Below are 11427 nucleotides of genomic sequence, written 5' to 3' on the forward strand. Positions count from 1 at the left end.
TTGTTTAGAGAGGGGCAGCCCTCAGTCATCGGTTGAGCATCAGGCTTCATCTCAGGTCATGATCTTGCAGTTCGTGAGTTCAAGTCCTACATCAGGCTCAGTGCAGAGCCTGCTTGGAATTCTCTCTCTCTGCCCCTTCCCCACTTGCTCTCTCTCAAAATAAATAAATAAACTTTAGAGTAAATAAATAAATTCCTTAGAGAATTTTAAAACCTTGCACAAACAGGGGGAAAAAAGGTAAATAAATGGATAAATATAAATATGTAAATAAATATATACATAGAAGCAGCTCAAGTTTGGAGATTCTGCTTGAATAGCTGTAGTATGTGGTGCTAGAATCTGGATTTTTCTAAAGTATCCCAAGTAATCACGACACAGCACCAGGTTTCACATCACTGCAATCTATCAATAGGTAAAGGGCCCCCCATTGACATTGTTTTTTTCTTCACCTGATCGTTACTTTATGGAACAAATAACAGTTCTCCTTAGCTTGTTAGGGAAAACAATGTGACGTTTATTGAGCCTAATAGAATGATAAATCCAGTCTGCAGGCACTTTATTTTGTCTACAATTAGTTATTTTGTTTGTTGGTGCTTTTCTGATAAGCTGGATGAGGATATCTCCAAAGGAAGCACGGACACTTTTTTCTGATTTGACTCCTTATAGGGTAACTTTTAACGTAACTGAGCCTGTTTTTAATAGAGTTGTCTCTCTTCATATGCAGAAGTGTTTGCTAGTGTTCATTGCTTGCCACTTACCGTGGCAAATATCGGATGATAGAAAACTTGCCTCCACTCTCTGCACCTCAGTTTATTCATCTGTGAAGTGGACGTAACAGTAGCATCTATTGCAAGAGGTTGTTAAAAAGCAAACAAGACAGAACAGAGAACCGAGAAACAGACTCACGCAGATACGCCCAATGGAATTTTGACAAGGTTGCGAAAGAAACTGAACAGAGGAAAATGGCTTTTTCAAGTTTCCGGTGCTGAAGCAATTGGACATCCTTTGGGTGTGGGGCCCCGGGCGGTGGGGGAAGACCTCCCTTCGTCTTGCATCATATACAAAAATACACTCGAAACAGATTTTGGCCTTAAATAGAAAATGGAAAGCTATAAAACTTTTAGAAACAAACATAAGGAAAAAAAGCTTGAGGATCTAGGGCTAGCAAGGAGTTCTTACAGCTGACGCCAAAAGCATGACCCATAGAAGGAAAAATAGATAAACTGGACTTTCTCAACGTTGAAAAGTTTGCTCTGCAAAAGCAAAACAAAAAAACCCGTTAACACAATGAAAAGCAAAGCTACAGACTGGGAAAAAATATCTCGAGTTGTGTACTAATAAAGACTAGTAATCTACAATATATAAAACTCAAAAACTCAAAACTCAAGAGTTAAAAAAAAATCCAATGGAAAATGAGCAAAAGCTGTGAAGAGACATTTCATCCAAAAGTAGGTAGAAACTGTAAGAAGCACATGAAAATACGGTCAACATCATTAGGGAAATGTAAAATAAAACTACAATGAAACATGGGTACACACCTAGCAGAAAGACTAACATAAAAAATAGTGACAAACCAAATGTGGGTGAGGACGTGGAAAAACGAGATCGCTTGTGCATTCGTCGTGGGAATGTAAAACAGTCTGGCAATTGCTTAAGAAATTAAACGTGCAACAATCATACAACCCAATAATTACCCCTGGGCATTTATCCCAGAGAAATGAAGACTTAGATTCACACACAAACCTGTACAGGAATGTTTACAGAAGCTTTATTTCTAACAGCCAAAAGGAAACAACCCAGATATCCTTTACCAGGTGAGTGGGTAAAAAAATGGCACATCCATACCACGGGATGGTCCTCAGCACTAAAGGAGCATGAACTACTGACACATGAAATGATCTGGATGAATCTCCATAAAATTATGCTGAGTGGGGGGAAAAAAAAAAACCCACAAAAGATTCTGTGCTGCATAATTCCATTCATATTAATGACAAATGTATAGAAATGGAGAACAGACTAGCGGCTGCTAGGGGTTATGGAGGAGAAGGGGTGAGAGGGAAGTAGGTGTGTCTATAGAAGGACAACACGAGGGACCCAGGGGTGATGGAAATACTGTGTATCTTGACTGTATCACTGTCAGTATCTTGGTTCTGACATTGCTCTTGTAAGATATTACTGCTGGGAGAAACTGGATAAAGGATGCCAGGCTCTCTCTTATTTCCGACAATGACATGTGAATCTACAGTCATCTCAAACTAAAAAGTTTCATTGAAATAATCAAATGAGTTAATATCCATGACAGACGCAGAGTAAGTCTTTAGTACATCTTAGCTGTTACTAATTGCACTTTCCTGCAGTCACTTGGTACAACTTCCCTTTTGTCCATCTGTCCCTTCTGAAATACCATGCAGCAATGGTACAGCGGTGACACAGTGGCAGCTGGAGTCACCCTCAACTTCTCACCCCAACTCTGATAGTCATGAATCAGCCGTGTGACATTAGGCGAGATAAAAATCTTTCTCCTGCCTTCTTTTCTTCAGAAATGAGGATACTAAATCCCCCTCTACCCCTCATCATGGGGCGCTTAGGTTTGTTTGCTTGTTTAAGAATCAAATAGATGACGTACAGGGAGGGAGGAAGCTTTGAAAACTGTGAAGTGCTACCAAAATGCTACGCATTGAACATACGCTTATTAAATAGCTCGTACTCATCTACTACCGCTATTACTAATAAATATGACCATTTACTCGCTTGAAACCCTAGTTGGAATTTGGCATGCAAATTTCCTGAGTGTTGCTCATTTGCATTGGAAAAAAGGAAAGAGGTGGGAGGCCTTTTGAAGCCTTTTGAAAATTGAGCTCAGGGGGGGATGAATTCTTATCACTGGGCCCAAGGTATAATTGATTTTCTACACAATGGCTCACAGGTGCTACATTTAACACCCTGAGTAGTAGGAGGAAGGAAATGTATCCCAAGGTGCAGCTTTAACTTAAAATATCTCCAGAGTCAGCACCTCCACTCGGGAAGGCTGAGGAGCCTGGGGGCTGGGGTACCCCACCTTTCCTCCAGTTGTCTGAATGCGCTGAGGGAGACACCTGCTCCTCACTTACTTCTCACCCCACTCAGAGAATTGGGCCTCAGGTTTCTTATTTTCAGTGGCCAGATGCCAACAGCCCCTCTTTTCAGGCCTGGCTCACAAGGTTAGCGAAGAACACAGGGCAAGCCCACCATGAAATACATATTAATATTATAACAACCCTTTCAGAATTCACTGTTGCTATGTCAACAAAGCAGCTGGGGAAATTGGGTCTTTGGGAAATTGGGAAATGAGGTCGGCTTTGGCAACATGGCAAATGTTTCCTTCTCTCAGAACAATTGGTCTGTGACACCAGCCAGCCTTTTTCTACCTACCCCTTCTCCTGCTTATTTGTGGGAAACTGAGAAGCAAAACAGTGGTCATTAAGATTTGGGGTTAGGGAGCTTCTGCGTCATGGAAAAAGTGACAGAAATAAAAATTATTTCCCTCTCCCCCTCATCACCTGTTTATGTCAGTTTCTCGGTCCCAACTTGGACGCCACCGGACTGAACGTGGATGCTGTACCCAGGTCTGTGACTTTAGATGAATTACTGACCTCATCGCAGTCTCAATTACCTCGTCTTATGAAACAAAGGTATATTCTTAAGACCCGCTACACAATTTGTGGGGCTCAATACAAGGTAAAAATGCACGGCCCCCTATTCAAAAATTAAGGATTTCAAGATGGCGACAGCAGAACATTAAACCAAGCACAGTGCCTTTGTAAGGACAGGCCTCGTGTGAAGGCCCAGGTCTCAGACCCATGAAGCTGGCCCTATGTATCCGTTATGACTCCAGGCTCACAAATGAGAGAAGTCAAGTCACACTCATTCCTCAGAAAGATAACTTAACAGATGGTTACCGTGGTGTCGTGGAAACCAAAGGAGAGTTGAACAAATGAGGGGTCATCCCCCAGCCTGGTGGAAAAGCAGAGCCCAGGCACCTCCTGAGTTTTCTGTGCCATAGCTTCAGCCACCAGAGAGACTCGCTGACTTGCTCTCGTGGTCTCCTGGATTAAGTGAGGTGCCCACTGTAGACCAATCAACCCTGAATGGGGGCCCAGGTAAATTTCAGAGTAGAAATTTACCAGAGTAGAGGTCCAGCAAGTAATCCCACAGCTGACCTTGGTGTTATGTAAGAACAAAGATAGCAGATTTCACCTCACTGCTGCCGCAGGTCTATTGGTTAGCAGCTGCCTAGACAGCGGGGTAGACAAGATGCCTGGGGCCACACTGGACTGTCTTGAAGGCAGGCCATCATGCTGTCTCCCATGAGGAGGGTCGGCCCAGGTGCATGCATGTGCCAACTGTGGACAAGATTCTGTGAGCTCAAAGTTTTCTTACAGCCCTCACATTCTAGAGTATTTCCTCTCTGCTCCTGCTCATCCCCAAAATCAACTTTCAGGAAGCCTTCATGTGTAGGGATAATTTATTTCATTCAATAGATGTCGGTGAAATGTGATTAAATCTTTTAAAATTAAATGGATGTATTTGGAATACACGAGAGAAATGCTCTAGCTTAAGCAATTCTGAAGTGAATCCTTTGGTAAAGCAGACTCTTATTTAAATTGAATAGCCACTTAGCTCCTTAGCAAATCTGAATTTTTATGTAGAGTGCTTTGCTTAAGATAGAGAGACTGAGGATCTGGCTTGGAAAGACAACCACTGAGAAGGTGATGGGTCTGCAGCTTGCAGAAAAAGGTATAACAGCCCTCAGTCTATCCCACTCCCACCTAGATGTCAGTGGAGGATTTTCCTTCATCTGGACCCTTTGGGTGGCTTGTCCCCTTTAAGGATGCCTGAGTGTTTATTCTAGCATGAGTCCACTTGTAGGGTAGGGGTTTTTGTTGTTATTTTTTTGGTAGGATTGTTACGGAAACTGGTCTGGATCACCCGGCAGAAGAACCAAGCGGCACTCGGAGATCTTGGAAGGCAGGAGGTTTATTTTACACTGGCAGGCTCAGAGGAGATCATTCTCCGGAGGTCTGAGCGCAGAGCATCAACAGAGTGGACAATTTATAGTCTGTTACTTCTGCATCCCTCAAGAGTAGTAATTTGGCACCTGAGGCAAGCAGGGTGGGAAGAACCGGAAAGGAGGTCTTCAGGCAGGGACTGAAATTCCCTTATCAGTCCCGTCTGCCATCATATAACAGATTTTTCCCTAACAGGATGAGGAGGGGACAAATCAGAGTGACAGAGCTTTAGACCAGTGCTATCCACTGTGGTAGCCACCAACCACCTGTAGCTGTTGAGCACTCGAGAGGAGGCAGGACTGAACCAGACTGAATCAGGATGGTCTGTATGTGTATACACACTGGATTTTGAAGACACCATATGAAAAAAGAACGTAAAATATCTCAATAATTTTATTATTTAGTGATTACATGTTGAAATGATCACTTCTTCATATACCAGGGCAAATAAATCGTATTCTACTTTCTTTAAGTTTTATTTATTTATTTTGGGGAAGGAGGGACACAGAGAGAAGGAGGGAGAGAGAAGCCCAAGCAGACTCTGCCCTGGCAGCATGGAGCCCAACTTGGGGCTCGAGCTCACCAGCCGTGAGATCATGACCTGAGCCAAAAACAAGAGTTGGACGCTTAACCAACCGAGTCACCCAGGGACCTCAATAAAACGTATTATTGATTTAACCTGTTTCTTTTTACGATTTATTTATTTATTCATTTATTTATTTTTAAGATTTTATTTTTAAGTAATCTCTACACCCAACTCGGGGTAACCCAAGACATCAAGAGTCACGTTCTCCCGACTAAGCCTACCAGGCACCTCTCTTTTTACTTTGTAATGTGGCTAGTAAGGAATGTAAAGTAATTAGGGATGCCTGGGTGGCTCAGTCGGTTGGGCATCCAACTTCCACTCAGGTCATGATCTCTCCGTTCACGAGTTCGAGCCCCGCGTCCGGCTCTGTGCTGACCGCTCAGAACCTGGAGCCTGCTTTGGATTCGGTGTCCCCCTCTCTCTCTTTGCCTCTCCCCTGCTCATGCTCCATCTCTCTCTCTCTCTCTCTCTCTCTCAGAAATAAAAATAAACATTAAAAAAAAAAGAGAAACGTAAAGTAATTCAAGTGGCTTACATTATATTTCTACCAGGCAGAGCTGCTCTGGACCCTGCTGTCCAGCGGTGGTCCTGGGCGTGGCCATGACGCCTCACTGATGAAAGGTTTTCCAAAGCCGAAGATGAGAGTAGGCCAGAATCAGGGAGCCTCGCCAGAGGACAGAGGTTAAATAGGGACAGAAGGGCGGATGTGTTCCGCTTCAGGGCTAGGCTGACAACAGTGTCCGAAAGAAATTTACAGAATCGTAAAAGTGGAAGCCACAGATTGACATCTGTGCTGTTATACCCGTACAGTTTAATCGACCCTGTCGTGAAGGATTAGAGTGAGCTGCAAATCCTCAAGACTTCTCCCGCCAGGTTGTCTGCACCCCTGGCCCTCCGGGCACCCCACCCTTTGAGTCCGGGCAGGCTCGATGACTGCTCGGCCAATGCTAGGTCCAGCCTTTAAGAGGACTGCAGTTTCTGCTTCCTTCCTCTAGAGCTTTGAGCCACCATGGAAAAAAAAATCCCACTCCCTTTCTGGAGAGTGGGACTCCATGGAAGAGAGGGATCCAGCTGAGTCCATCCTGCCAGATGTCGACACTGAGGTACCAGGACGTGCCAAGTGATGCCGTCTTGTGTTCTTCAGACCAAGCACTAACCCGCCAAGTATCCCAGCTGATACCACTAGAACAAACAAATCACCCAGCAGAACCCTGCCCAGACTCCTGATCCAAAGACTTACAATAAAAATAAAGTTGGTCGATGTTTTAAGTCACTTGAGTTTTTAGTGGTTTATGATGCGGCATTAAACAGGCCGCCCTGCAAATCCTCCACTGTTGGCTGTGTTTGCAAAAAGACACTGGCACTCTGGTCAAATATGCATTTAGTCGCTCACCATTCCTTTGGGAACATAAGGGTCTGGAAAAGGAAGCAGTAGAGAGGGATATTAAGGCCGATTGGGCCTTAATTAGAGTCTGGAAATTCAGAGTTTTGAATTCAAGGCTCAGGCGTTAGATTTCATTCACAGGCATAGAGCGCCACTAAATGATCTGAACAGGGAGTAATGTGATCAGAGCTGCGCTTTAGAAACATTATTCAACGGCTTCGTGCAAAACGGCTTGGGGAAGGGAGAGATTAAGAGTGAGGAGGCCAGTTAGATCATCCCACATCCAGCATCTCAGATGAAAAGCAAAACTGTCAGAATCCCAGGTAGTGACAGAAGAAAAGTTCCCGTGTTTCTCAACTGGGATGACACTGAGCCTGGGGGACACTTGGGAATGTCTAGGGCTGTTTCTGCCACAGTGACAGGCAGGCACTGCTAGCATTTGGTGGGCAGGGTCAGAAATGTTAAATGACCTGCAGTCCATAGGACAGTCCCACAAAATGAAGGATTGTCTCATCCACTATGCCCTGTTGAATAGTACTGTAGATAGAATGCGCTACTAGAAGCTGAGTCAACAGAACTCAGCAAGTGACCGGATAGAGGAGGAGCAGAGGGGAAGGTACAAATCACTGGCCTTGCTGAGGTTTCTAGACTTGATGACTGGTATCATAAACAGATGGAAATTCAGGAAGAGGAGGAACAGGCTTGCATGGAAGCCACAGAGTTTGAGGGGCTCATGGGGCCTCCCCCTGGAGGTGTCTTACAGGCAGCAGGCTGGGTGTCAGGACACACTTGGAAAGAGAGGTCACGGGACGGAGGTGTTGTAAAACCAGAAGCTCGCTGTCCCACCCGTGGTGTCCACCACTCTGTAGGGTCCGCAGACCCCTGCTTGAGGTCTCCCTGGTCCAGCAGACCCTGCTCTGGCCCGGGTCCAGGCATCAGCATTTAGTGATCATTGAGACTGAGAAGGTCAACCGTGAGGCAAGGAGGCTGGGCCAAAGAGCCTTGGACCCATGGCTCCAAGGAAGGGCCTTCGTGAGGGAAAAGGGTTCTCATGGGACCACAGGAGATCCTCTAAAATGACAAGCCAGTGCTCTCCCAAAGGAAGAAAAGAGCATTCCAGGTTCAGACGATGGAACACATAACCTTCCCTCTCTCTTGCTCTTCCCTGAGTCTCTTCAAACCCAAACCCTGTCTTCCTCGGGCTCATCTTGTGCCTACTCGTTTCTTAAGGACCACCCCATTTCACCCCATTTCTGATTTTGCCCACATCAGACCTGAGCCTGCCCACTGCTTCAGTTTCTTCCTCTGCCCTCCCTCCAGACAGGTGCAAAAAGACTGGTTTCCTATGTGAAAAATAAAACAGAACATGTCAGCGGATGATCCATTGTCATTACCGAAGGGCATCACCTGACAGGGAGACCTGGGGACCCAGAGGAGCTAAGTGACACCTTTGCTCCCCGGGGCAGTGTTTGAAAGTGATGTCACCCCAATGCCCAATTACAATTCACACCTTTTAACCTCCACAATCATCTGAGATCCGTATCAAGGTTGATTCCGGTCAGATGCCTCGATATTCTAAATTATTTGTCAGCCTGGCACGGCAAATAAACATTTGTGAAATTCATTTCAAAAGATGTTAACACTGGTGAAACCCACGTGCCCCCAGAGGGATTATACAAATTTCCATGTCAAATATTTGAGGCAAAGCACTTGTAGAGAAACAGTGTTTTTTTGTGTTTTGATGCCTTTCATTTCCATAAACTAGATTACTTTCTGAAATTACTTTCACACAGAGAACAGTTTCTATTGAATTCCAGTCAGTGAACTCCTCCGAGTGTGAGGTGAATAAAATATCTCGGGGCTGTGGGGCTTCCTTGATGCATATGCACCCATGTTGTGTAAGGAAGGCAAACCAAGTTGAGATGTTATCTTTAGAGAGCTCATGTACCCAGATCTGCTGTCTTACAGTAATTGCTAAACAACCAATTCATTTAGAGCCTAACAAGGAAGCTCTAGGGCTTTCTCTCCCCGCCCCCCCACCCCCCATCTCTCCTACCTGGCTAACAATGACTCCAGCTCTGTTGTTAACTGAAGATTTGCTGGCAGGCAGCTGCTTGCTACGGCGAGGTTCTCCAACAGTCAAGTTTTATCTGCTTCTTGCAAACACTGATTCTGCCAAAAAAATTCTCACAAAAAATTTTGATCCGAGGAAACATTGTCCTATTGTCCTAGTTCTGTCAAGCCCATAAAATTAAAATGGACTTAGTTTTCTTAAAGGGGGAAAAAAAGGGAGAAAAGGGAGTTGCAGGCCCAAGTAGAAGAAAGCTGCTGAGTTAAATGTTACTTGAAACAAATAGGCATTTCCTGTGGGTGTGGGCCCTGACCTGCCCTGTGGCGACAGAACAGCCACCGGTGGGGGTCGGGGGGTGGGGACAAAGGGGACAATCTCTCCTTAGATAAAGCCACTACAAGGTCTTATCTTCCAGGGCTAGTGAGGAGAGTTCTAGGATCTGGGGAAGACCTTTCTTAACAAATCTAACCTTGACCAAATTTAAAATGACCAACTGATTAGCATGTGAGGATAACTTTGCAGCTGGGTGTGGCCTTGTAAACATTAGGAGCCCCTGTGCCCCGCCTCCCCCCCCCCCCCCCCCCCCCCCCCCCCCGCCCAGGAGCTGGAGGGAGAATGCAAGAGAAGGGCCTAGAGCAAGCAGGGCTTGTTTCTGTTTTATCCAGAGAAGCAGAGGTGAAGAGAACAGTTTCCGGCTTGACTCCTCCAGTAAAGTAGGAGCCGTGGGAGGGTATAAACCGAGGAGCCAGATGATGTGATTTGCTTTTTTAACAAGATCACTCCGGCTGTTAAGAGTAGATCACAAGAAGAATTGGAACTTATTGGAAGCTTATTGGAACAGCCAAAGCAGGATAGGGTGGATGGTGGCTTAGGCTAGAGTGGTAGCTGAGGGAAGGTTGAATTCTGGATCTATTTGAAGGAGAACCAACCCTTTTCAGATGTGAGGACAAAGGAAGAGTAAAGGATGGCCCCAATTTGCTGTCCTGAGCAGCTGGGACAATAAAGTTACCATATACTTGCATGGAGAAGACTGTAGATGGAAACTGGGGCTTGGGCATACAGTCTTCATTTTGAGATGTCTATTGGACATCCCAGTGGAAAAATCAGATAGGCAGAGGGCATGGTTGTCAATTCAAGAGTCATCTATATAGAGATGTCTTTAAAGCCTTGAAACTGGATGAGATCACCAAGGAGGGGAAGGTGAAGATAAGAAGAGGTCCTGGGGCACGTCGACATTAGGCATATTTGCAGTTTATCAAAATGTAATTGCAAATGCAAAATAAGCTAACTGTATAGAAAAAAATTAACTCTCTCATTCCCTTCATGGGCCCTGGAGGATTGAAACACAGGATGGGTACACTATCAAGGAGACAAGTCAAGGTCACTAGGAAATGGTGACATCCAAGGGACTGGGAGGGATGGGCGGGACAGGGGGTGATATCTATAACCTTCAGAGCAGACTCGCCCAGGAGGTACAAGGTATACAGCAAAGCTCACGGGTGCAGATGAGAAAAGACTAACTGGGCCAGGTGGTCATTACAGAGTTGAAAGAGGACATACAGAGAGAAATGGACCAAAGCCCAAGGAACAACACCTCTTTACAAATTTTCCTTCAGTTCCTTGTTCCTCCTCCCTTCTCACCACCCTCACGGGCAGCCTTCCACTCACTGCAGGTGCCAACGTGTGTGCTCATTCCTTTCTTCTCATCTGGGAACAGATTGGAGACCCTGTGCTCTGCCACAGAGATGCTCGTTCGTGGCAGGGTCGCCCCAGCCTCTCGTTCCCCATCCCTTCACTTGCTTCCTCTTTCTTCATCTCCCTGTGGCCACCCCAAGCATCTCACCAAGTTTGTTTACTGTCTTTGCAACCACAGGCTTGGGAACCCCATGAGGACGGTGACTTATCCTTAGTGCCTGGAACTGCGCCTAGTAAACAATAGGCGCTCAATAAATATGGACTCATGAAATGGGTGATGTGGCTGAAAGGCAGTAAAGGTTAGCGATGTCAACACCTACCAGTTAACTGACTGTACAAATTTCGTCAGCCATCCCAGCCTCAGTGTTTTGAACTACAAAATGGAAATCTTATCTACCTATCGGTTGTGAAAATTAAAATTAAATAAGATTATTTTTGTGAAGCATCTGATCTATAATGGGTACACAAGAAAAGTGTTTTCCCTACCTGTCTTCCACTTTGGTCCCAAGAGAGTCAAGGTAGAGAGTTCCAACTCTGATCTCAGCAATGCGAACTAGGCTCCAGCGTGATGGGTTCTCTCTGGCATCTCAGCTTCCTAAGGAAAGTTCTAAGCGTCAGAGAATGAATTTTCATGATAAGAACT

At 45.3% G+C, this 11427-nt stretch overlaps 1 long non-coding RNA gene across 2 annotated transcripts; it reads right to left on the reverse strand.

Moving 5' to 3' along the window:
* Nucleotides 1–1168: 1168 nt before the first annotated feature.
* LOC122239613 lies at nucleotides 1169–9610 on the reverse strand. Of its 2 annotated transcripts, none has more exons than XR_006218867.1 (3): nucleotides 9075–9610; nucleotides 6170–8361; nucleotides 1169–1253 (listed from the first exon to the last, which is right to left on the reverse strand). It is a non-coding gene; the product is annotated as an uncharacterized LOC122239613 (long non-coding RNA). The 2 variants fall into 2 exon arrangements; XR_006218868.1 differs by lacking the exon at nucleotides 1169–1253 and adding an exon at nucleotides 5321–5389.
* Nucleotides 9611–11427: the final 1817 nt, after the last annotated feature.

The sequence above is a fragment of the Panthera tigris genome, chromosome B3, assembly GCF_018350195.1.
Source record: "Panthera tigris isolate Pti1 chromosome B3, P.tigris_Pti1_mat1.1, whole genome shotgun sequence".
NCBI classification, from domain to species: Eukaryota; Metazoa; Chordata; class Mammalia; order Carnivora; family Felidae; genus Panthera; species Panthera tigris.